The sequence below is a fragment of the Amblyomma americanum genome, chromosome 5, assembly GCF_052857255.1.
Source record: "Amblyomma americanum isolate KBUSLIRL-KWMA chromosome 5, ASM5285725v1, whole genome shotgun sequence".
NCBI lineage: Eukaryota > Metazoa > Arthropoda > Arachnida > Ixodida > Ixodidae > Amblyomma > Amblyomma americanum.
The window spans coordinates 8,680,978-8,708,098 of NC_135501.1; the positions used below are offsets into that span (position 1 = coordinate 8,680,978).

The following is a 27,121-nucleotide window of genomic DNA, read 5'->3' on the forward strand; positions in this document are numbered from 1 at the left end:
AGGGAGAGCGTGTGGATACTCTTACTTGAGAGAGAGTGGTGGCGTATTTGTTTTTGATTTGGTTTGTGTTACTAACGAGACCCTGGGTTCGAGGCTAAGCCCAACCCAAGGGATAGTCCCCATCTCGCATGTTATTTTTGATTGGAGAATTGATGCTTAGGGCGGGCCACTGAAAATGACCACCCTTAGTCCTTTGTTAATTAAGTGCTTAAAAGCGCATGTGAACGGATGCAGTCCAGTCCAGTCTGAGATGGGGCTCCATGCTTAGCATGTAACATGATGCTACTTAGGCTCTAACCCGCCAGGTCAATGAGTGAAGTGGCGCAAAGTTTGTTCTTTTGTAAATTCAGTTCTGCTTTTTCCAGTTTAACTCTGTATATGTATGCTGTAAATATATGCTCTGCTATCATCATCTACAAGCTCCCCTCCTGTCCATCTTCCAAGCCGAACGACACTAGAGGAAGGGTTCGTAAACCTTCTTCAAAGAAACGAACGACCTTGAAATTCTACTGGCACAGCACGACAGGCTTCAGCACATCTCATCACCAAGGGCAGGCATCGCAGTGACAACCACAGGCCATCCGACACAGAGCAGCGAGGAGCTGTCAAGGGACGGCTCCACCTCAGCTGCTATCGAAGCTGGCAGAGCGGACGCATCATCCGGGCTCTGGGCGGCAGACATCAGAAGATCTGCGCCGGGTGAGTGGAATTTCTTGCGTTTTGTCGAGGTTGGCATGGTTGCTACTCTGAAGGCTTAGGGTACAGGTGTGGAGCACGTGACCAGCATGAAGAAAAATTTCAGTCTAAAGAACTCCTTCAGTTCTAAATTAGGCCTAGAATTTAAAACGCTTCAAGGTGTTCTCTCAGACAGGACAAACGACTATTCGCGACCTTGAGTTGAAATTTCAGGAGCGGTTGAGACAGATAGAAAGGGAGGAGCAGGAACAGCTAAAAATGCTCGAGCTGATTTATGCAGGCGGCGGGCAGCACAGCACTGCGTCCGATGGAAAGCGCAGAGACAATGCAGACCTAGGCCCTGAAGCTCAGAAAGTTGGTGCGGTTAATAGCGAGTTACCTAAAAATTTGGCAGAAGCAAACAGCCAGAACGAAGGAAAAGGAACGGATTCACAGGTGCAGGAAATGTCGACTGCCGTGAACGGACATTTCAGTCATAAAAGTACCTTCAGTAATGAATTGGTCCCCGAATGAAAAACTCTCCAAGGGGTTACCCTATCAGAAGCAGGGCGGGATACTATTCGTCGCCTTGAATTTCCGGGAGCGAATGCGACAGATTGAGTGGAATGAAAAAGAAGAGCTAAGAAAGCTTGAGCTGAGGTATATGGGCGCCGGGCAGGATGGCACTACACCCGAGTTAAAAGGACAAAGACCATGCAGACCTAGGCCCTGATGCTCAGAGCACTGGAGAGGTTGACGAATTCCCTGAAAATGTGACAGAGGTAGTAGGCCAGAATAACAAGGAGGTTACTGAGATGCAGGTAGCAGAATCCTCAGAGGCCCTATCAATTGAGATTGAAAAACAACTGTCGGGGAAAGCAGCGCTCGAGATTGATCTATTGAAGGGTACTGAGAGTGAAATGAGGAGAGAGAAAAGTTGCGAAAACACGAACGGTACATCCAGCGCACTTTCAGAGCATCCAAAAACACAGTCTCAGCAGTTGTTTCCGGACTAAGCTAATTTTGAGCTGGTACTGGGGACAGAAAAAGTTCACCAATCGAGTGAGACCAGGTGTGCTCAAGATGAGGTCCTCATGGAGAGCTTGGGTCACTTATTGCCCGCCAATGGGGTGTTTGTTCCGAAGTACAGCGGTAGCGATTCCACAGTCAGACGCAATAACGAAGAGTGGGCCGATTCGGCGACAGGGTTTGTAACACGGAGTGTCTCAGCACAAGTGCTGAAATGCGCCACACAGAAATCCTGCAGTCGTGGTGCGTTTTTCGGCGGTAATCAGGTTCACTTGAGAATCAAAGATGGCAGTCTGCCGATCACCGCCAAACTGGATCGAATAGGCTTTGTGCCATCTCCGCCTCCTAAGCCGCCATGGAAGGGTAAGCCTGATATTGTTGCAGCGAGAGCCCAACGGTCAGCTTTTGTGGCAGGTTGAGTGGCGCAACCAGGCCAGCCTCAGCAGGTGTAAACGTTCCCATTCAGCCGACGCAGTTTGGGCATGGAAGTGTTTGGTGATGTCAAGACTTGTGCAAAAGCCTATTATATGAGGACACTCAGCCTGTGTGAACAGTGATGAACAATGCGGCTTTGTGTGTGCTTCGAATGTGGACTCTGCACAGTGCATGATGTAGCTGCCCGTTCAGTGAACTGTACAGCAGCATGCACTAATGTTGTGCTTTAGTTTTTTTTTTTTATTGATAGTTGCTTTGATTGGTTCTCGAAGTGTCGAGTACTCAGGAGAAACTGTGCCCCGGGAGAGCTGACATTGGTGAAGTGAAAGTGTTGCGGCCTCTTTGTTAGTAAGCATAAACGAGCTGATAGCAAGCTCGGTTATACCCTTAGAGGGGGGGGCGTGTAAGGCCGCCGCTCTTTTCCAGCTGCATACATTTGCAGGATGCCGGCACACGCAGAAGCGGCTCCCCAATACAAGCAAGAGCCCCCGAGTGCATACGGGGAACGAAAAGGGTCGCTTGAGGCACCGACCCCCCCCCCCCCCCCCCCCCCCCCCCCCCCATAACAACGTAGGCTATCATCGGAGAGGCACCCACAGCGTCCCGAAAACAGGGCCGTTCCTTATCTGGTTTCCCGGAGCCGCAGACAAACCCATTCATGCTTATTAGCCGTGTCCAGCCGTCGGTAGTGCGGCGGCTTCGTGGCCCTTTCGCTACCTCTTCTGTTGCTGACGGGCGACGCGGACTGATCTTCGTTCAATATCTTTTTGTAACTGCGTGTCCTAATACATCCTGACGTAGCTTCAAGGAGTAGGGCACTCCCTCTTGAGTAATCATAAAACGCTTCCTTCCTGATTTGCCTTTTCCAGTACCGATAATTTTCTACGCTATGCTTCTTTTCCATTGAAACTATCCAATTTTTACCTTCCGCATTTTTAACCTGTCGTTTAGTGCTCTGTCTTTCTCCGTCCTCATGTCTGGCATACTTACTGGTTAGCTTCCTAGTTCTTTTCCGCCAGTGTGAGTCAACGCTCTTTCTGTGTAGGTATTTAAATACCTTAGCTGCCCACCTGTTATCGTCCAATTTCCTCATGCGTTCGTATAGTATTTTACCCTGAGCTTCCCATGCTTTGAACGATGCCCAGTCCATATCCCCCTGTACTGCCTCGTTCGTGGTTTTCCAGTGGGCACCTAGTGCTAATCTTCCAACAGCTCTCTGATTTACTTCTTATCTCGGCTGAACTTCAGCCCTTAACCACAGAACCACATTCCCAAAAGTAAGCCCCAGCACCAATACTCCTTTCCAAATACCTCTCAGTACTTCATATTTATTGTACCCCCATAATGCCCTATGTTTAATTATCCCGGCAGTGTATAACTCTGCTTTAGCACTGCCACCTGTGGCTGTCGCCAGAAAGCTGGTTTCAATGTCAGTATCCCCGCTGCCAAAGCCAATCAACATTTTTACAGTCCTGGGGTATTTTGAAGCACGTGCACAACTTCAGTGCCAGTTCTCTAAACTGTTTTTTGACCCGACTGGCTTCACGAATTTTCATGTGGTTTGTTGCATTGTGTTCATTTATGATTTCTTTACGTAGTGGCTGTCCTTTCTTACTTTTTATTCCTAAATTACTTTCTGAATCCTTCACTAATTTGACATGACACCAATGAGTGCATTATGCAAGCACGAATATAACAGAGAGACGGGCTAGTTGGTGACTATTAGTAGAGTGCATCTTGAAACCGCGCAAAAAAGGACAAGGGACGAGGAAGAAACCAACCGGACAGAGCGCGTAACTTCAGCTGGTTTATTACAACAGTGCGTCACATTTATACAATCATCATAATCACGTGGTAACATGACAAACGATCATCACATAACACTTGTACATCATGCAATCTAGATATGAATACTCTTTATCGGACACGTTAACCGAGGTTTTGCTGACACACGAGCCGGATTCCTTCTTGATACAGTAGGCCTCATACACTTCCCTGCTTAGTTTAGACCCGAACTTTTTGAGGATAGTGGTATCGCGGAACCGAGGCGTGCAACCACGGCAGTGGAGACAATGGTCGGCCACATGCCCTCCCCCCGCCAATGCGCCTACTCCTGCGTGGTGCTCCCGAAGTCCGACGTTTATACAACGTCCAGTTTGTACAATGTAGCTTTTGCCAAAGGACAGGGGTATATGGTAAACAACCCCCCTTTTTGCACGGGACAAATCTTTCTGCATACTTGATACCGCATTCTTCTTTCTGCTTTCCCTGCACCTTGTTGCATAGGCCGGCCAGTTTTTGGGGTGCGGTGAAGACCACTGGCACGTCGCCCTTCTGAGCCACTTTTTTCAAGCGATGCGAGATCTGGTGGTAGTATGGGATGGCAACGGGTCTCTTCGAGTTGCGCTTCTTCCCTACGGCGGTGCTCAGGTACGCCCTGGCTTCACTGGCAAGGGCTTCTTCTAGCACAAAGGTGCTTAACTCCCCAGGGAAACCAGCACTGGACAGCCTTTTTTTTTAGCTGGAAACTCGCGCTGTGTGCCATTTCATGATTACACGACTTGTCCAGAGCAGCACGCAGGCAGTTTTTTGCGATACCCCTTTCAACAAGCTTGGAATGAGCCGATTGGTGGCTTAAAATCGCTTTTTTTGAGCGAGGCTGATACCTCCAGCACGCTTGGGTTTCGCGGAAAACTATACAGACATCAAGGAATTGCAAGGAACCTTGCGCTGGCATCTCATGGGTGAAGCTAAGACCAAAAGAGCACTCGGGGAAGATTTCTAGAACCCGGTGCACCGCTGTCATACCCCCCTCATGCGTATCCCCTTTCAGGAAAATAGCGTAATCACCCACGTATCTAAAAACCTTAGCCGAGTAGACTGTTTAGCAGGATGCGTTGTTGGGCAAGTTGGTTCATTGCAATAGGAAACATTGGTTGCGCTTTCTAGACAATCACATGTAAGAAGACAGGACAGGCGCAAACTAACAACTGAGGTTTATTCCAGAAAAAACACATATCATGCCATACCAGCGCAGGCGCATCAGGGTATCAGCAGCGTAACAAAAGAACCCAAAATCAGAAAAAAACCAAAGACGTGGCTCACCTAAACATACTATCAAGAAAACGAGAACACGAAAGATCAATTACAAACCAGGAGCAACGTCATTTACCCATGCACTGCTTAGAACATAAATGCAGGCCCCTGCTCCACCAAGTTAAGACCCTGCGCAAGTGCAGTAATGAAAAAGCACGTGAACTTCTTGAGTCATATTACATAAAAAAGAAGGGACAAGCATGCATCAGTGACACATCAGTCATACTTTACAATAGGGAGGCACGTTTTCTTGATAGTATGTTCAGGTGAGCCACGCCCTTGGCTTTTTTTTTCTGATTTTGGGTTGTTCTTTTGTTACGCTGCTGATACCCTGATGCGCCTGCACTGGTATGGTATGATATATAAGTGTTTTTTCTGGAATAAACCTCAGTTGTTAGTTTGCGCCTGTCCTGTCTTCTTACATGTGATTGTCTAGAAAGTGCAACCAATGTTTCCTAGAGTAGACTGTGTCAAGGCGTTCAGCAATTCGTTTGTCACAGTAAGATAAAAGGGAACCTGCGTGTTCTGGCAGCGTCCCAGCCTGGGAGACCAGAGGACCACGTCGCTATGTACAGAAGGTACTCTCATGAATCTAGATATTGCACCGAACTGCTGTGGTCCCATTGTCTTCCAGCACTCCTTGATTGGTCAAAGTGTCGGAGAAGTGTCAATTTACTACCAGGAATTTTCCTATGTCGGTCCGTGCACTGTGCCGAAATTTGTTGATAAGGTGTTGTCCAATGGCCCCGAATTCTGCACCGAGCCTGTCTCTCCAGTGGAACTCTTGTCCCTGGTTCAGGATATAGCTAGACATATGCCTGAAGATTAAAAAGGCTGGTGCATCTCGAAAGGTGTTAACTATCTTTTGTCGAAGGAGGCCAGAAAAAAAGATCGACTACAAGTTAGAGAAACCATCGATTATATCCAGCACAATGATCTCGCCTAAATGATTTCAGATAAAGAAGGCAGCTTCGCTGTTCTACCTATTACACTTTATCGTAAAAAAGCGAAGGAAGCTGTTCCAAAAAACTTTTCCGCCACAAGTGTAGCGCTCCTAAGCTGAAAAAACTAGCGTTGGCCTGGTGTGACAGGCACAACCTGGCAAATCTTTTAAAAAACTGTCAAAGCGGAAAAGAGCGGGGCACTGAGTATTCTCTTTTGAAAACTCATAAAGAAGGCGTTCCCTTTAGAGCCATTGTTTCAGAGCGGGATACGTGGCAGGGGGCTTTATCCAAGTTTTTACAAAAACATTTGCGTATACTCCAAATAGCGGACCCGTTCATGACAAAGAATTCTGAAGAGGTTATCGCATTTCTTCGTGACCACGAAAGCTCGAATCAACCCTTGTTCCCTTTCTCAATAGACGTAACCGACCTGTTTTATTCCATACCTCAGGACAAACTATTTTGTGCTCTTAAAGATACAATTGATGACTATGGCCCCCTGGCCTTCCAGAATGCATGCGGATAAAGTGTAGATAACTTTTTAGAAATGCTTAGGTTTTATCTTTCATCGACCATTGTCAATTTTGAAGGAAAGAACTTCATTCAAAAGCGTGGCGTTTGTATTGGCTCTTGCATAGCCCCACAGCACATCATTACAACCTCGTACAGAGGGCCGCCCTTGCACAAACATTCCAGGCACTCTGTTCTTTGCTTTCGAGCACGGCTGCGCGCAAGTTTCCAGCACCACCGGGCTCGCACTGCTTCGCGAACTGAGCTTATATTGCGTGTTGCAGCTCATATTGAACGCGATAGTACGTTGAGTGACATATTTTTATTTTACTGTGACAAGCGAATTGCTGAACGCCTTGACACAGCCTACTCGGCTAAGGTTTTTAGATAAGTGGATGATTACGCTATTTTCCTGAAAGGGGTTACGTATGAGGGGGGTATGACAGCGGTGCACCGGGTTCTAGAAATCTTCTCCGAGTGCTCTTTTGGTCTTAGCTTCACCCATGAGGTGCCAGCGCAAGGTTCCTTGCAATTCCTTGATATCTGTTATGGGGTTTGAGTTGGGGAGATAAGTACGTTCTCCCCACTCAATCGCGGCTGACACGGTTCAAAGCCGCCCGGCCCCACCCTGTGATCGCGTGCGCTACCGAGCGCTCGCCGACCACGGCGGGCCTTGCTCTGAGGGAACAAAGCAACGACACATTGGCTGACACAAACAGGCATTTATTGCTACAGCAACAATAACGCCAGCTAGCAACAAGGCACGCTAATGAATCGAGGTCGTCCGACTCACCAGCAAGGTTCCGAGCGAATGTTCGCCCGCGCTCGGGCAAGGGATATAAACTCCGCAGGCCGGACGGGACGAGTACGGGAGCCTGTCTCCCCGTCGCTTCATCGCCCCGCCGGCGAAGAGCGGAGCCGCGAGCGACGCGTCCGCTCGCGGCGACCATCCCCGCCGAAGCCCCCTCTCCCGCACGCGGGCTTTGGCAGTCTCCCCCGCAGCGATGCTGGCGCCCTCTCTTGCCAGTTAATGTAACTGACAAGGGAATGCGGTCAGCCTCGAGGTGAGACAGCCGCTGCCAGTGCCTCGCGGGAAAGCAAACTCAGGGGGCTGCAGGGCAGGTCCCCACATCCCCCCAACCTTAAACAGACCCACGCGCCTGAAGGTACATGCTATGGAGGAGTCTCCTGGTCTTCATGTCCTTGAGGCACGTCTTGCAGCGGAGGTCACGCCGACAGCGTCCACGCAGACTTCCGCGGTATTCCAAAGGCGGCGTGAAGGTCTCCGCTGGGACGACTCGCATGGCCCGCGGACTACCGTGTCCGCAGGCCCGCGAATCAAAGGCCGGCGGGAAAACTGCAGGCCAGGATCCTGCAGTAGTCGCAAGGGCAGCAGCAGCCGGAGGTGACTGCTGACTGGTCTCGCCACAGCTGCCCCGGATGGATGCGGCGAACAGGATACAGGCCGCTCCGTCGCAGCAGGTAGCAGCGAGACGATGTGCACAAGACAGCAAGCCTGGGTGGCTCCACCGGATCTGCAAAATTGCCGAAACGCTCTCGGCGTGCCTTTAACGTAGGTCACGGGAGGGGAAACGGCATCCGCAAGGGCCTCGTGGCACAATGTCTAACTCGCTAGCAAAATGTGTCGGCGGCTGTGCAAACGCAAAGTTCGAGTGAACAAAGCCCTTTCTTGAGTTGAACGAGACTGCTCAGTTCGTGCGAGGTTACAAACAAAAAAAAAACGGGCGGGCAGCAAAGTGTGCCCCATCTCAACGACACGGTCCGGTGGTCGCGTCTCTTTTAACGTGGTGCAGGCAGCTCTGAAAAGCCTCAGGCCTAATGACCACTCAGACAACGACCGTGACCACAACAAAGACCCGAAACGGCTTATGTGCGCGCAACCATGAGGAGACGTCAGCTTTGTGGGGTGGTCCTACCCCACTCACTGCACAAAGCAGCTTCTGAGCGGTCGGCGCCCACCGTATCGGACGGTGTCGGAGCGCCCGGTGCCGAGCTGCAATACCAGCGAGCTCGTAGCGGCACCCGTGGCCCCAGGCCACCTGGCTCCCGGAGCCGCGACTCCCAGAGTCGAAAAAGAGACAGAGAAAATATATACAGAAACTCTGACCACCCACGCGGCTTCCGTACTCACTCGCTTCGGGCTCGGCGACTCCGCGGGCGCTAGGCCTCGCGCTCCCTCGATGCGGACCAAGTGATTCTCACGAAGAAACTCCAGGGAAAAAAAATGTGCTGAGCATGTCAAAAAGTTCAAACATGCTGCAGCGCAATACACCTCGCACTCAAGAAAGCATGCCGCAGGTCCTAGCGATCAAAATTCACTCTAGGCCTAGCACTTGTCAAGTCCGGACAAAGAGCGTTCCTCGAACCGAACCGACAGTCGTCCAATGTTCCAAGAGCAGGCCCCACGTTGGGCGCCAGATGTGGGGTTGACTTGGGGAGATAAGTACGTTCTCCCCGCTGAATCGCGGCTGACACGGTTCAAAGCCGCCCGGACCCCACCCCGTGATCGCGTACGCTACCGAGCGCTCGCCGACCACGGCGGGCCTTGCTCTGGGGGAACAAAGGAACGACACATTGGCTGACACAAACAGGCATTTATTGCTACAGAAACAATAACGCCAGCTAGCAACAAGGCACGCTAATGAATCGAGGTCGTCCGACTCACCAGCAAGGTTCCGAGCGAATGTTCGCCCGCGCTAGGGCAAGGGATATAAACTCCGCAGGCCGGACGGGATGAGTACGGGAGCCTGTCTCCCCGTCGCTTCTTCGCCCCGCCGGCGAAGAGCGGAGCCGCGAGCGACGCGTCCGCTCGCGGCGACCATCCCTGCCGAAACCCCTCTCTCCCGCGCGCGGGCTTTGGCAGTCTCCGCGCAGCGATGCTGGCGCCCTCTCTTGCCAGTTAATGTAACTCACAAGGAATTGCGCTCAGCCTCGAGGTGAGACCGCCGCTGCACGGTGCCTCGCGGGAAAGCAAACTCGGGGCTGCAGGGCAAGTCCCCACACTGTATAGCTTTCCGCGAAACCCAAGCGTGCTGGAGGTATCAGCCTCGCTCAAAAAAAGCGATTTTAAGCCACCAATTGGCTCATTCGAAGCTTGTTGAAAGGGGTATCGCAAAAAACTGCCTGCGTGCTGCTCTGGACAAGTCCTGTAATCATGAAATGGCACACAGCGCGAGTTTCCAGATAAAAAAAAGGCTGTCCAGTGCTGGTTTCCCCGGGGAGTTAAGCACCTCTGTGCTAGAAGAGGCCCTTGCCAGCGAAGCCAGGGCGTACCTGAGCACCGCCGTAGGGAAGAAGCGCAACTCGAAGAGACCCGTTGCCATCCCATACTACCACCAGATCTCGCATCGCTTGAAAAAAGTGGCTCAGAAGGGCGACGTGCCAGTGGTCTTCACCGCACCCCAAAAACTGGCTGGCCTATGCAACAAGGTGCAGGGAAAGCAGAAAGAAGAATGCGGTATCAAGTATGCAGAAAGATTTGTCCCGTGCAAAAAGGGGGGTTGTTTACCGTATACCCCTGTCCTTTGGCAAAAGCTACATCGGACAAACTGGACGCTGTATAAACGTCAGACTTCGGGAGCACCACGCAGGAGTAGGCGCATTGGCGGGGGAAGGGCATGTGGCCGACCATTGTCACCACTGCCGTGGTTGCACGCCTCGGTTCCGCAATACCACTATCCTCAAAAAATTCGGGTCTAAACTAAGCAGAGAAGTGTATGAGGCCTACTGTATCAAGAAGGAATCCGGCTCGTGTGTCAGCAAAACCTCGGTTAACGTGTCCGATAAAGAGTATTCATATCTAGATTGCATGATGTCTCGTACACACCTGAGCACAAGTGTTACGTGATGATCGTTTGTCATGTTACCACGTGATTACGATGATTGTATAAATGTGACGCACTGTTGTAATAAACCAGTTGAAGTTCTGCGCTCAGTCCTGTTGGTTTCTTCCTCGTCCCTTGTCTTTTACGCGGTTTCAAGATGCACTCTACGAATATAACATTCTGCTAAAATATCTGGAGAATGTCACTGCATCAACCATTCCTTGGGGTAAAACTGAAAGACTCCTACGCATGAAGAAAGCAAACTACAGAGTAAATTGCTGAGCTAGTTGGTTTATAAGGCGCAATGGTGGAACCAGCGAAACAAATGCAGGACAAGAACAAGGAGGCACCACTGCACTTACACGATTTACTGCGAGGAATTCAGCCACATTTACACATACTTCCTGCGCAGGTGCACACTATGTATAGACAATGTGAGGGAAAACTTTACGAGGATAAGAAATGAAACTCTCCTTTTCAGTGATTATGATTGAAGGGTCGCTTACACATATCTGTTTATTTTTCCTGACTAAAAACTCTTCCAGCAGCTCGCGCTCACGGGACACGGGAAGCAGTTTAGCCTTGCATGTCAAAGATTGCCACTGTTCGGCCCTTGAATCACCACTGAAAAGAGGTTTCAGTTCTTATCTTCGTAAAGTTTTCCTTCACCTTGTCCCACGTGTGTGCCTATGCAGGAAGTAAGAATAAATGTGGCTGAATTCCTCGCAATGAATCATTTGTAATTTCAGCAGTCTGTTTCGCTGGTTCCACCATTGCAAAGCGAACAACCAGCGACAGCTGTTCTCACTTCTACAGTGTTTTGTTGTCACGCCAGGCTTTTTTTGCAAGCTTGGTACATCAATAAAGCATATAAAAATTTGTAATCTAAAAACACGATATTTTAGTGATATTCTGTATTTAAGCTTTCAGTGGACTTTATAATAGGTAAGCCAAATACAATTCAATTTTGAGATTTTGCAATTATCTGATAGAGAATTCCTTTATCTTTCAAAGGTATATTGGGTATTCATGATTTCAAAAATAACTTTTGTCCTTTTTCTTCATCACGATTGGAAAAGTGGGTGCATCTCGATGTGTTCTCTTGGTTTTTGATACTTGCACAATTCAATGCTCTGTAAGTTTTTGATCAGGAACTCCAGTTCTGGTTTCACTCCGGATTTTGGCCTTGCTCGTAGAACCTTTTTCAGTCATGAATAAAAGTTTTCAGAGACTTTACTGGTGTTTTTCTCAAAACAACATTTTTGGAGGTTTGTGTACCTTTTTCTCAGGAACCATAAGTAGTAGTTGGCCTTTTTGGTTTAAACTGAAAAACACCGATAAAAGTGTGCGGAATTCATTTCTCGAAATTCGGTTTTAAGCGAAAAAGGTCAGTATTTCTGGCATGCATGTCAACTAAATGGCTATTCAAAACAAGTTACAGTAGGTCACAGCAGAAAATTAAGAAAATGTTGGAACCAGGAATGTGGTGAGACAGATACCTTAAGCAAGTAACTTAGTAGTGACCGAGTTATGAGGCATTGATTCCCAAAGCGGAAATTTGGGCGAGTTGGTAAGTGTTCATTTTCGCTCTCAGCGCAACACGAACAGGACACAAGACGAAGGACTAGCACAAACAGGCGCTGACTATCAACTGGTTTTTTATTGAAGAACGAAAAGCGTATAAACACAGTGAACTACTTATCAAACAACAAAAGTTATCTGGAAGGCACGTGGGAGGTTAGACAGCTCAATTCCCTCTCGGATAACGTTATGAAAGGGCTGCTGATACATTTTGTGCCGTTGTGGTGAATATAAAAGCCTCCATTACCTCGCATGTTAATTTATTGTTGTCGGAACAAGATGCACGTGTTCTTGTAATCGGGAACACATTGGCACTTTTTGCACTGGAAAGACGCCTGGGCAAGGGGGTCCCCTTTAGTTCTCCTTTCTGCATGATCCTTTTCATGCCAATGCAGGCATGAAAAGGCATAAAAGCCTGGCCACCAACTTCTTTCCGCCGACAGTCTGTGTGCGTCTTCTCCTGGTCTTGCGTCTTTTCTCGCTGGTATTTTCTCTTGACGAACTTCTTGTAACGCCTCTAAGCATGATCTAAATCAGATCACTGGCACGCTTACACGAGTCGCGCGAGGTAAAGCATATGTTTCTTCATTTATTTATAGTTACTTGCCAAATTACTCCCGAAGGACTTTTAGAACTACAAAAGAAAGCCAAACTGGATGAGTTGGAGTGGGTTCACTGCTGTACTGCAGCGCGAAGAGACGAGGCAACCGGGAGGAAGCCCCCGTGTGCGCTTTCCTTCTTTCGCATGTTAGGGCTACTGTTCAGCCATGAAACTTCTGCACTTACCCCCGTACGTTTTTTTTTTTTTTGCATGCTGAACACGCTTTTGAAGAACAATTATGGATGCGCTTCAGAGCTCACAGTGTTGCTCATCAAAACTAGTGTGCTGCGAGATATAGTTGCTGCTGTTGTGTATCGAGATAACCAGCAGAATTACTTGTGGATGACATACATGTATGCGTAACGCAGCAGGCAGGTGGAGTCAACCAATGCGTGGAATGCCTTTCAGCCAGTCCACTGGCGGCTTCGCTTTCGGTTTTAGTTGTTTTTTTTAGGTTTCTGTGAATAAACAGTTCCAGTCACAGACAATATAGCCACGAATTAGACCCATGGAATAAAAAAATACACGTGGACTCTTTGATTTACGTATCACTGCGCCGATGGCAGTGCCATGCCGCCACGGGACTGGCTGGCGCGTTGGTTGACTCCTCCTACCTACCACATTTAGTTCAAAAATAAGGCGGGAGCTGGAACGTTTAATCAGATTTAATTAAGGTAACCAGCTGCACAAGACAATAATTCGAAGTTTCTAAGAATGCCAGGAACGTATAGATGGAGTTCCTGCAGTAAAAAGACAAGTTCAGATTCCTCTTTCGTGCACCTTCAAAGGTGCACGAAAGAGGAATCTAAACTTGTTTTTTACCGGAGGAACTCCATCTACACGTTCCGAGCATTCTTAGACACTTCGAATTATCCCGGCTCCCGCCCTTTTTTTGAACTCAACGCTGAAGGTAGGAGGAGTCACACCGCAGCGGTGGCCGAACGGTTGAGCATCCGCCTCGCATGCGGGAGGTACGGGGTTCGATCCCCAGTGCCGCCGGGTACCCACCGGTGATACAATGGGTACAAGCTTTCCCCCTGGCCTGGTGCTGGGCTTATTTAGGGTGAAATGCTTGAAAAATGAGTCTTCGACCCCACCTTGAGAAATCGAAAATACCTTGTGCCATGGCGCTCTTCGGCCATAGATGCCCTTGCGCCATAAAAATCCATAAATATCATCAGGAGGAGTAAACCAATGCGTGGAGTGCCCTTCTGCCAGTCCCGTGGTGGCTCAGAGTCTACGTAACTCAGAGTCTACGCATATTTTTATTTCCGTGGGCCTAATATGAGGTTATGTTGTCTACGGCTGAACCTATTTATTCACAGGAACCTAAAAACAAAAAAGCGAAAGCAAAGCTGCCACGGGACTGGTTGGCAGGCACTCCATGCGTTAGTTGACTCCTCATACCTTTATCGCTGAGTTCAAAAAAAGGCAGAAGCCGGGATGTTTAATCTGATTTAAATTAGGGAAATCGGCCGCACAGGACAATAACTCGAAGTTTCTAATAATGCTCGGAACGTGTAGATCGAGTTCCTGTGGTAAAAAGACGAGTTCAGATTCCTCTTCAGAGCATCTTTAAGCTCAGCCTTAAGAGTGAAACGTGATGGCACCCGCTTTTTATACAACCCACATCACTCCACACTGCTCCTAGAGGCTCCCGTGCACAATGGAAACTGACTCCGCTTCCTCAAGGACGAATGATGACATCACAGTGCTCCTGATGGTCTTCACAAGTGGAAAGCTTGCACAAGATTTTTCACCCCGAACGACGCATAGGAGCCGCGGCAGGAGCAGCAGCCTTCGACTGTGGCGATGGCAACGATGCCGCCAGCTTTTCCACCTCACGAGCTCCTTAATGCTCTTGCGTAAAAACAAATTCTGTCATGTAGCCATGAATTGAACGACGATTTGATCTCAATACCTGAAGACTTCTCACAAAACGCAAGGAATCTTCAAACAAGTCTTTACCACCCTGCAGGTGAGGCGAAAGCAAATAGCTCAAAAGTTTCCCTGGTGTTTAATAAGCTCGAAGTCGATGGCAAGATTTAAGTTTGGAATGAACAGCTGAATCACAGGTTTTGAACTATTAAATTCCACTGCATATGCGTGCACAAGCTCCCATGTTTGCAACAGCAAGTGCCAAAGAAAAAAAACTTGCACAAACTTGGTTGCGTGCATGACTCTGAAATCATTCAATCATCATACAAATTAGCAGAGACAGAGGGTCACATCGTGACATTTAAAACAGCAGTAAAATTAGACTTTTGGACGGTACAGACCACCACGAAAGCATATGATGTATTTATGGGAAAGTGCATACTACTTAGCAGCCCCCATGAATGATCATTCGACTAAAAAAAAAATTAAACGAGGGTGCAAGTACGGTGCCAGAAGCGTAGTTCAATCTCTACCCTCAACATTAAAATTCATGCTGGAAAAGTATTTCCCTTGTTTTCCCTCTTCACGAATGAAAACCCCACAAATTTCGGAAGTGCTTATCCAGAGAATGATCATCAGCCCGACTGCAACCACTGCAAGGCAAAGGCCACTCCCATTCTTGTAAAAGAGCGTACGTAAACTATGACAGACAAGAACATAAATACGGGACGATCCCTGACCCTCAAATAAGATATTACACTAAAAGCACCCAACTCGCCCAACTGAACGTTTTTTAGCCTCTCCCGTGTTTCTACAATCAACCCTGTCCTTAGCCAGCTGCGGCCACCTGCAAACTTCCTAATCTTATCCGCCCGCCTTAATTTCTGCCGGCCCCTGCTACGCTTGCCTTCTCACGGAATCCACTCCATTACCATTAACCCCTTAAGCGCTTTTGAAAAAAAAAAGCTCATTTCTTTATTATAAACGAAAACGTAGCATATGGACGGGACGAAAGGCGAAGACAGGACGGTTGCTACTACGGTTGTCTTTGCCCTTCTTCGTCCCGTCCATATGCTACGTTTTCGTTTGTAATATGTCTGACCAACTGGCCCCTCAGTATACTCTGTTAAATTTCATTTCTTTATTACACAAAATCCTTAACAGCATGATTAAAACACAAAAACATGTGCAAAAAAATTTTATCCCACAGAATAAAGTTTTATATGACATTTATGTGTCTACTCATGAACTCCAGAACGAAAGGCTTGAGAGTTAATAGCACTGCACAAGCTAGAGTCTTCATTCATTGATCTCCAAACTACTGCAGACTACTAACAGTGAGGTAACGCTCAAAACACAAGGTCTTCTCGCACCACCTACACCAGATCCTTGCTTCCTTGCGAATGTTCTTGCCACTGCTGTCTCTTTTCAAGTAGCAGATGACACAGTGGTGCGTCAGCTCTAGTGTTTTCTCCGTCGGCAGGAAGTACGATAGGAAGTGGCGCTCAGTAAGCAGTTTCAAATTCAGGGGACACCCAGGGCACCCTACCTTCTTTGCCGTCGTTCCGGTGGAGGATGAACGAATTATATGTCGCCTCATCCAAAAAGTGCTGGAAGATCTTAAAGGAAACCTTCTGTCGCTTTCTTGGCACCGAGTAGCTCGACAGCATCTGGTCGGCCGTGTCGACGCCTCCCACCGTGTGGTTAGATTCCATGATCACTTCAGGCTTCACTTTATGGTTCCCCATCTTGTCAATAAATGGCACTATTTCCTCACTGAGTACAGTGGACAAAACAGTGACAAACTTGCATCATAAGAACAGGCATCTTAAGAACAGGCCAGCAAAGCTTGGCAGGGTAAGAGGATGAAAGAAAAAAAGTATTGGATACCACGAGAAATTATAAAAGAGGGGCAACATACCCGGAATAAGTATAAAAATCGAGCTGGCTGAGGAATGCATCAAACCGCACCTCTGGAGCTATGCCACCACCACACACAGGGCAGAGCTGTTGCAAACAGATCCTCTGAAGGGAGTTTCCATTATCATTTTTTGCATCCAGTATTATCTCCTCAAGGAACAGATGGCACTTTTAGGCCTACACAAGGAGGATGAATAAAAGACCGCACTCAGCATTTACGAAGAGATTTTATTTGCGCAGATGACATTCTCCGCTAGAAAGGAAACCCCATTTCATTATGAGAAATTTTAATCTGGCCAAATGAACAAAAGCCAAACAGGCACAAATTTCTTTCAGACTCCGGTATGAATCTGGCCCAAACTGCACTCAACATCTGGGATCACCCGCAAACCGACAATGCTCAAATATTACAACTGATCCAAAACCTGCAGCGCAATTCATTCCGCAATACAACCAAACCTAAAGCTGGAGCTAACCTTCCGGGCCAAGTATTTTGAGGCAACGTCCTCTTCTACAATGAATCCTTTTGCTGCTGCACCAGCCAACTGCCACGCCAACCACTACTAGCCTGCATCCTGTTGAAGACTAGCGTACGTCCTGTGTATTTGTGTTCTTGTCCCTTGTGTTCACTAAGCGCTAGAAAATATGAGTTCAAACAGCATCCTCAAAAGCCCACCGCTCCTTTTTTTGCGTGCAAACATCCAACATCTGGATGACCTGCAGTGGCATCACTGGGCTCTGTTGCCACGCTCTGCTTCAATGTGGAGCTTTAATTAGTGTATGGTCAGAAAAACAGAAAAAACATGAAGTTTGGTTCTTGAACAGAGAAGCAATATTCGGTGACACTGATGACTGACAGTGTGAAAATTAAAAGCAAACATAAATGCTCAAGAATTATAAACACCTTCTAGGCCCTCAAAAAGTCTACAATGACACAAGCAAAAATAGCAAGGAAGAGTGAAAAGAGCAACTGGGCAAGGAATATTTGAAAATTTAAAGAAAAGCAATTGACATCCGCACAGAAATAAACCAATCACCAAGTGACACAAACACTGTCCGCGCATGTGAAAACATGTATGCCGACTGCACATGAATGACCAAGCAGAACTAATGTAGTGTCCCATGTGGTGGCCCACTCAAACATACAGAAGAGAATTCCAAAAGAATAAAGGATGCTTGGCATCTTCCCCCATAGACACAGCAGGGTCACTTCAGCTGTACCTCCTCCTTGCAACACTTGAAAGTCCTCTTTATAAAATCTGGTCCGCTGTGGTGACCATGACACACATGCCCAAGCAAGCAGTGTCACAGAATATAGCAAACTAAAAAAGAAAACTGCGTGAAAACATATACCGATGTAAACAAGAATAGGCCCTGCACAGCGAAGGAGACATCGAAAAAGAAGCCATGCTAAAAATGATAGACGAGGCACGATTCTCGAGCACAGCAATCTAGACCGATTAAAGGGGACCTGGCAGGGGCCTATATTTTGGCAAGTGAAATCAATTTTTTTCCCCCCTCACCCCGCACTTCCCGTTGGAATGTGTGAGCACAAACAGAGCTTTCAAATAGAACATTTCCTGTTACAAATCTTGGCACTCTGAACGAAATCTTGCACAAAATATCAACCTCTAGCCAATGCTCGAAGCTACACTAAAGTCAAAACAGACATCTTAACAGAGGAGGTGCCATGCACCTGCTCAAAGCAGCAGACGGAGCTGCAGTTTGAAATGTGTGTCGGAATACAACACTAGCAGCACACTTAGCACTTACAAAACAGCAGCTTAGAACTTACAAAACAATGTGCTAGGCTGGGCTGCAATTTTATATCAAAAGAGTATGAGGAAAGATTTAGGTGAGACCAGATGGGAAATGCATATTGCAATTCTAACCTAACTAGTGATGCATATGTGAGCAACTTCCCATGATGAAGGGCAGAGGTGAGAAGAAATCTTGCAAATTCAAGCATTTTGTAGGCGGACGATATGTCCGAATATACTTATTCTACACAAGATCGTGACAAATATGAACACCAAGATATTTATATGACTGAACGAGGCCGATACGAATGGCAGTGAAAGAGGACGAATATATTTGCATTTGTTTATATTCATCCTCAGCAAGTTGCTGCATCAGTTTTGTACCAGATTCAGATTACCTCGTAGAGATTGTTGGTTAAAGGTATTTGTGACTGTTCTAAAGATAACACAGTCGTTAGCAGCATCCGGATATGTCCGAAATACGTCATTAATATAAATTAACAAAAGTGGCACAAGAACGGATTTTTGGGGCGCATCTGAAAAAACTAATTAAAGTCGACTGAGGGGGAGCAGTGAGTCCAGATATCTTTTACCCATACTAGCATGTGAGAATGCAAGTGCAGTTAAGAAGGTTTCAGAAAAAGCATTTATATGAGGTACCTTGTCAAATGCTTTAGCAAGGTCAACGAAAAAAGAGTCCGTCTTCAAGTTAGCATCATGGCTGGCATGCAGGTCATGAACGAAAATGGCTTTCGCTGTAATCTCCCTCTCGAATTCCATGCTACAATAAATCGCAGAAATTGTTGGAGTCCAGAGAGTAGTGCACAGCAATTTATGTATATTGTTCTATCGCTTTTCATCCCCTTCCACAGCAACTCAGACGCTTCGATAGCAGATGCTCAGTTTTATTTTGTTAGCAATTATTAAGTGCTGCATCTTTGTTGCCACACTTTCCAGCCAGGTAGAAAAAGACTGCAAGAACAGCAAGCACAGAAGCTGGGCCGAAGTGTTTTTTAGGACCTTTGTATGGATTTCATCAATGCTGGCAGATGATTGATGACAGTTTGTAAGACTTGATACGCCGGTTTCCCATAAAATAATGGCTGGCATAACAGATGGAAGGTCATTGTCTGTCACGAGTTCCTGCTCTTTAGGGGTACAGATAGGAAGGCCGAGTTAAATATGTTGCATATTCAATGTCCGAAATAACATGGCCAGAAATCGCCAGTGAAGACAACAATGTGCACAGATCATGGGTTTAAAAGCTGCCAGAATTGTCGGGCTAGTAAGTTCGGCAATTCGATTTGATAAAACAAGCACATAGCAGTTTTTACTACGACCAGGTAAGCCTTTTCAGAAGCGTGGAAGATGCAACCTGGAACGTATTTGTTAGTTTGTTGGTTTTATACTTACACAACGTAGTTTTCGTGGAAGCTTTGTTCCTGAAATTACTGCTAAAATGAAGGAAAAAAGCTTCCATGCAACTGTCACACAGCTATGCTAAAGGAAACTAAAAATGTTATTCATCTTGTTTCTGTGCATTTTAATCTTCTACTGCTGCCCAATGCATGTCAAAAACATAGAAAACATAGAAAAACATAGAAGACACTAGTGCTAATCTCGTGCGTCACATTGCTTCGTGCACGTGTAGGGCAAGGTTGGAGAAAACCACGGTTCTAGGCAAGAGCGGCAATGATAAGGCTAGGCTCGTTCTAGAGTCTTATTATATCCGAAAGCTGTCCGATCGTTGTGTCAGTGACACGTCAGTACACGTTTATTTATCGGAATGTGCCTTTTTAGATTCTTTTTTTGATTAACTTGTGCGCATGTCTGATGTGCGGTTTGTGTGCCTTTTCCACGCGCATGCTCGAGAAATATGTTCCTATATAACTCCTGTACCTCAGCATGAATAAACAGTTGGTAGTAGCGCTCGTGAACCTGTTTTTTTGTGTTCCCTTACTCTGTCCGTCGTCCGGTTTTTTGCGCTTCCAAGTTTACAACATGCATCACCAACTAGCCCGGCAGCTTGCTCTCCTGAAATCATGCTGCACGTTTCTGAATCCATTTAAGTTCACTGATAACCGTTCTTATTTCATGATCACAAGTCGTGCAATAATATTCTAAAAAAGGATGCGCATTTGTCAAGAACAGAGCTTTGTTGGGCACCCAAGTACTTGTAATTTTTAACAAATGAAATGTTTCTGTTCGTAAATTAAAGAGAACTGCATTTTGAAAAGTTTAGTGTCATTTCCAGCGCATTACACCATGCTAGGACAGAGCTGAGGGCACATTGTAATTGATAAGAGTCACAGTAGATGCAACAGTCAGTCTCACATGACTAGACAGCTATATCACTGAAAAATAGTAAAGAAAGAACAGGGCCCTGGGGGACAAATGATAAGACTATCATGCCGAATGAATTCAACAGACATGGTGTGCTTCAAGCCATTTCAGCAAGACACGTGGAACTTTCAGCTTAAACACAATAACTTGTGTGTGACAGAACCAAATGATTAGTTCACGGTTTAACGTCCTAAAGCCATAGTCGAAGGCTCCTGATAATTTCTTTAACATTTCTTTAACGTGCGCTGACATCACACAGTACATGTGCCTCTAGCATTTCACCTCCATCGAAATGTGAACTCGCATCTTTCGGGTCAGCAGCCGAGCGCCATAACCACCGACCCACTGCGGCGACTTGACCGAATCAAAGGCTTTCTGAAAATCCCACCTAAAAATTGTCAACCTGACTACCATTGCTAGACAGCAACTTGATGTGTAAATTGTATCAACTACATATCGCAAGAAAATCCCTCTGCTGTATGGGGGGAAAAAAAGTTATCTCGGAGACTTGTATACAAAATCCTACTCTACAAAACACGTGGCAGGCCGCAACATGAGCGAGTAACCCTCTTGTCTCCACAATGCAGATTAGCAAACTATATGGTCTCCTTGCAACGAAATCAAGTGACCGCTTTCTAATTGAGCTGCCGAGCTGTCATTCGCTGCTTTGATGGCTGACATAGAAAGTAACCCTGGCTCCGACTACCACCATACTCGCAGAGACTAACCTCTGGCCAGTCGCCGTCAATTAGAACCAGTTAGTAGGTACCGAAAAATAAATAAACGAATTGGAAAATCACTGCCAGGCCCTAACATCACTTCCAACACCTCAAAGCCAAGACTCGAGATGCCGAAAACAAGTATCAAGTCAGCGTGTCATCCCTAAAAGCAGAATCAACACTTTCGCTTGCACATCTTCAAGTTGCTTCTTCCCCCGATTAGAACAGCCTTTCCCAGATCACATTACATGCACATTTTTCTGCATTTTCCCACCCCTGTGTATTACCCCTGCGGAAGTCCTTGAGATAATAAACTAAACTCAGTGACACGCTCATGCACACAACAATCATCATCAGCCTGACTACGCCCATTTCAGCGCAAAGGCCTCTCCCATATATCTCCAATTAACCCTGTCCTTTGCCAGCTGCGGCCACCCTATCCTCAAAGCTTCTTAATCACATAGCGCTTTGTGTCTCGTCCTTGTCTTTTCAAAGTGGTTTGCATGCTCTGGCGCTATTTTCTTCAAATCTGCCCACCTAACTTCCTGCCATACCCTGCTACCCTTGCCTTCTCTTGGAATCTGCTTCATTACCCTTAAGGACCATTGTTTACCTTGCCTTCGCATCACTTGCCCGGCCCAAGCACATTTCTTCCTCTTGATTTCAACTAGGATGTCATTAACCAGTGTTTGATCCCTAAGCCACTCTTCCCATCTCTTAATGTTACACCTATCATTTCATAGCTTGTAGTGCTGTCCTAAATTTAAGTTGAACCCTTTTCATTAGCCTGCATGTTTCTGCCACATAGATGAGTACCAGTAGGGTTTCTTTTGAGGGCCATTCATGATCTGGGAGAACCTGCCAAATGTTTTCCACCCCATTCTTATTCTAGTCACATAACCATTTCATACCAATGCCTTTGGCTGCCACCATCTGAAGCATCCAAGAGAAAGGAGCCACAGGCACTGGTGTAGGAAAACAACACATGGGCCACAATGCCTGCACCATGCCTGCAGCAGCGAAATTTCAATGGCGGTGAAACGTGAAAGGCGCCTGTTTCCCGTGTGATCCAGGGCCCACAACTGCGAAAATTACCAATTTTATTTACTAGTCACGAAACTCGCGTTTGCATTATGACAGAGTAAGAATGTTCGGAGGCCAGGCAAACTAAATAAAATAGCAACAAAGGATTGCTGCAAATCTCTTGAAGAAAAGCTGCAAAGCACTGACTGCATGCAGACTTGAAACACGTGAGCAACACAGACTAGCACTGAAATTATATAGGTGAAAAAGACACCCTCGCAGCTGCAGCTAGAAGCGACACAGATCATGGATAAAAAGCAGCGCAGGCCTTCCTCCTTGTTTGCAGAAAAGAAGTGCTCGTTCGGACATTATCATGTGCCAAACATGGGGTTTTATATGATCGTACTTCTGGCCGCAAAGGCGACAACCGAGAATTGTCAACAAAGCCGACACCCTCGCGACGGCTGCATACCGGATGCCCTTTGTATCGGAAAGAAAAAGGTTCCCTCTTTCGCACTTGCTGGCCACTTCGACGGGGCGCCGGAAGACTGAGGCCTGCGCGACTGCAGCAGGCTCCCCCATGGGCTACCAATTAGTACAGGGAAGCAATGCGGGACCGAGCCCCGACTTATCCTCAACAACAGCGCCAGTTGGCCTTCCCCGAAAGCCGCCAGCACAGCTCTGCCAGCGTAACTGATAGTCTCGACAAGATCCAGGGGTCAGCTGAATCCAGTCATCATGTTTTGAAATCGGCATTCATCTCATCTCCAAAGGGGAAGCTGATACCCTTCCGCATAGCCTTGCCCGTGTAGTGATGAGAAACACGTGCGACCACCTGCAAACCGTGGAGATGTGACTTGTGGAGATTGCGGTGTCTGCCCGAGCCTCCAAGCTCAACATGTGACAAGGGCGTGTTCCCTATGGAGAGGGTGCGTGACCTGCCACAGTGAACTTGGACACGCCTTCCTCAGCAAACCCTGCCTCCATCTAGGGATTTCAGGGAAGAAAAACCATATAAAACTCTGCGCAGAGTACGGCCAAGTAGCAACATCTCATCGAGAGCAACCTCACATCAAGAGCTTCCTCACTTAGAGACTTTCACTGAGAAGCACTCCGAGTTGCTGTATGTGTACATAATGTAAATATTTGTATAATGTTTTCCTTGCCTTCTTCGTAACCCAGTCTCTGACCATCCTCATCCCATCTCCGGTCCAGCCATGCTACCCAAGTCGCAACAGGTTCCTGTCCGTTGCATTAAATGAACTACAAATTATCAAATCTACAGTTTAATTCCTTCAAAAACTGCAAAGCATGCGACAAACCAAAAAGTGTATTTTCGCCTAAGAGCAATATCGGCTGAAAAGAGATGTTACTGTAGAATAGAGTAATATTTTTCTTTCTTTTTTTCCGAGCCTAGCACGAAAGAATAAAACAAGCGGTTACTGCGAGCTCGTTTCCACAATTTTCACAGAGGTCTCGCTCATTCTGTCAGCACGAAATTGTGTGTGTCCAATGCGAAGCCTGCATCGAATTTTATTGATGAAACGTTCCTGACGCATACAGCTGGTTGTTTACGTTGATATCCCAAGTCACCTTCCAAATGAGTGCAGTCTCTATGGGCCATGTTCACTTTCTCGCCTTCACCACAGCGTCGGCCCCCAATCTCAATGTGACCAAAATCGCAGTCTATCTAGCCTGGCAAATACTGTGGTGGCCTTGACATGAGCAGCACAGACAGGCCACAATGTTCCCACTCACGCGACGAAGCGGGACTGCAGTTCCTTGCCGCCGATTGGGTTAAGGGCACACACGTAACCTCGAGCGGCAGCAATGTCAGTGATGACTGAGCGAACAGGGCAAGTCTATGGGCGCATTCGGGCCACGCTTTCAAACGCGTCGCCGTTGACGTGGCGGCTGTTTAGGTTAAGTAGAAAAACCATGCATGCCCACGGAGAGTGGTAGCCGACGCCTTCCCTACGCTTCTCCCCCTTATGCACTCGTCAACCCCGTTCCCATATATGCGGACGCCACTATACAGGTGTGCGCGAGGAAACGCAGCCGCCGGCTTTACTGCTGTTGACAGCTATGAAACGCGGGCGGGTGCCAATCATTACGCGAGAAGACGGACGTTCAGTCCACGGCAGCTGACAACGAAGCCGAGAACAGTCAAGAACGGAGAAAACCGCAAGACATGCGGAGCAAGCGCAGCGACGGATGGGCCCGTCAAGTCGCAAGGCGCGACACCGTGGCAGCGCACAGGCCGAAACATCGGTCCTCCCAGCGCACGCGAAGCTACTACGTCGGCGCCGTGTTTACACTTGACCGCCAAGTAGTCAGCACCGCCGGCTAACAGCTCGATACGATACATGGGACGCCCCACAGATTGGCCCCGCAGAAGTGGCTGCTCTCCCTGTTAAGCTCATCGGCTCTCGTCGATCAGTCGGCCCATTCGCAATGCACGTCTAGGCCTAAGCGCTCCCAGCGGCTCGTCACTGACAGCGGCCCGCCAACGTTCAACTGTCGCCACAGGTCCACAGCTACAAACGCACGTCGCACACACTCGCACAGCAGCGGGAGCCGCTCGGCAAACGAGCCCGCGACAACTGCTCACCTTGACTATGCTGCGCAGAGCGTATCTGCTGCCTCAGAATAACAGGTGCAACACCGACTCACCACAGCCTCAAACACGCACACACACACACCGTCCAGAGAACTGACACCGCAGGGCAAACCGCAACGAACCACGTCAAATGTGATTGGGTTATATTTTACCACGTGATTTCACGCGCTTACTCCTATTGGTCAATGCGTGTTTCGAGCCCCACTCCTATTCGTCAACATCTGCCACGTTGCGACGCGGAGCTACAAGTGCGTCTTCCACTGCTGACTGCCTGATTTACTTCGGCGCTTTCGATACGGAAGTTTCGGTTTCGCAAAGGCGCTCGCGTTGCGTCCTTGATGGAAGTAACATCACACCTTCGTCCTGAGTCGTATCGTCTACTCTATACATACCTTACTTAGATCTCCATCAATCAGGAAAGAACAAAGTAGAGTGCCTCTTCAGGCAAACCTACAAATCCGCCCTTCATCTCCCCAAGTGTACACCCACTAAGAGACTTCTACACACAGAGCTTGCGTATTATGGTAACTTTTGTATCGTAGCAAGTTTGACAACGGTACTTACTTAGTTGGGCCGTGCATGATGCGAAAACGCAATCGTCTAAAGCAACCGAGGCTACTTGTGGCGTGAATTAAACCTGCCAGGTTCTGCCGTGGGAACCGTAATCTTCAAGCATCTCGCGCACTCCATAACAGGTGAATACGTGATTTATATTGTTGACATCATGTCAACTTCGAAATCGTCGCTGAACAACCTTCCGGTTCGCGTTGAGATGAAGATCACCCAAATACCCGGACCAGGCCTATTTGTACATATTACTCCTCCCCCTATCCTCTCTTCCTGTCCCCTCACCTCTTTCATTTAATTTCTCCATTCTGCCTGCTATCCTTTATTTCCGCTGCATAAGCTCAGGTGCTTCAGTATCGATGGCAGATGCCGGGGCTAGCAAAACTCTTTTCCTTCCTTTTTACTATTATTTTTCATAAAACCACTACCACCACCACCACGTAGAGATCAGCGAACCAAACCAATACCACCTATAAAGTTATCTAGGTGGTATTGACCAAACCCCGCAGACGACGTTTTTTTTTTTTTTTCGCTGAGCTGCGGCAGTGGCGCCATCTGTTTTTGGCAGTCAAAAGGCTGCCGAGACTGCGCTTCGAGAAGCGCGGCCCTTTGAATATGACGTTTCGTCTGCTTCAACTGAAGCGCTTGCAACATTTTAGACTAATTGAGTGGAAAAAATATCAGAACAACATATTTAAAGAGGCTTTACCTTTCAAAGAATATTGTTTGCTACGCTCGTCTCGGCAGCCTCGGCGTGACGCTTTCCACTGCCGAAAACAAAAGGCGCCACCGCCGCCATTCAGCGAAAAAGCGTCGTCTGCGGGTTTTGGTTGCCGATCTCTACGTAGACGATTATGTTTTTGCATCATGAACGGCTCAGCTAAGTTTACAGTATTGTGCGTTTTTATCGCTGACACTTTTAAAATTTTCCCCACCTCAACCGCTGGCTCGTTTGCGGTGAAACTGCACACAGAGCTTGCGTATTATGGTAACCTTTGTATCGTAGCAAGTTTGACAATAGTACTTACTTAGTTCAGGCGCACATGATGCGAAAACGTAAGCGTCTACGAGAGATCGGCGAGCCAAAACCCGCAGACGACGCTTTTTCGCTGAGAACCGGCAGTGGCGCCATCTGTTTTCGGCAGCGGAAAGCGTCACGACTAGGCCGCCGAGGCGAGCGTTGCAAGGAGCGCGGGCTGTTTGAATATAATTGGCTTTTTTTGGGGTGGAAAGGAAATGGCGCAGTATATGTCTCATATATCGTTGGACACCTGAACCGCGCCGTATGGGAAGGGATAAGAGAGGGAGTGAAAGAAGAAAGGAAGAAGAGGTGCCGTAGTGGAGGGCTCCGGAATAATTTCGACCACCTGGGGATCTTTAACGTGCACTGACATCGCACAGCACACGGGCGCCTTAGCGTTTTTCCTCCATAAAAACGCAGCCGCCGCGGTCGGGTTCGAACCCGGGAACTCCGGATCAGTAGTCGAGCGCCCTAACCCCTGAGCCGCCGCGGCGGGTCCCTTTGAATATGCCGTTCGGCTTTTGCGTCTGCTTCAACTGAAGCGCTTACAACAT

General features: G+C 47.6%; 1 protein-coding gene across 23 annotated transcripts in view; it reads right to left on the reverse strand.

Moving 5' to 3' along the window:
* Nucleotides 1-25,127, reverse strand: part of LOC144132260 (uncharacterized) — a 364,547-nt gene extending 339,420 nt beyond the window's left edge. For 16 of the 23 annotated variants that reach the window (XM_077664547.1, XM_077664563.1, XM_077664561.1 and 13 more), the window contains exon 1: nucleotides 24,971-25,126. The gene's annotated coding sequence lies outside the window, so the exon portion shown is untranslated. Of the gene's footprint in view, nucleotides 1-24,970 lie in introns of all 23 variants that reach the window. The other 7 variants (XM_077664564.1, XM_077664556.1, XM_077664554.1 and 4 more) reach the window with 2 other exon arrangements.
* Nucleotides 25,128-27,121: the final 1,994 nt, after the last annotated feature.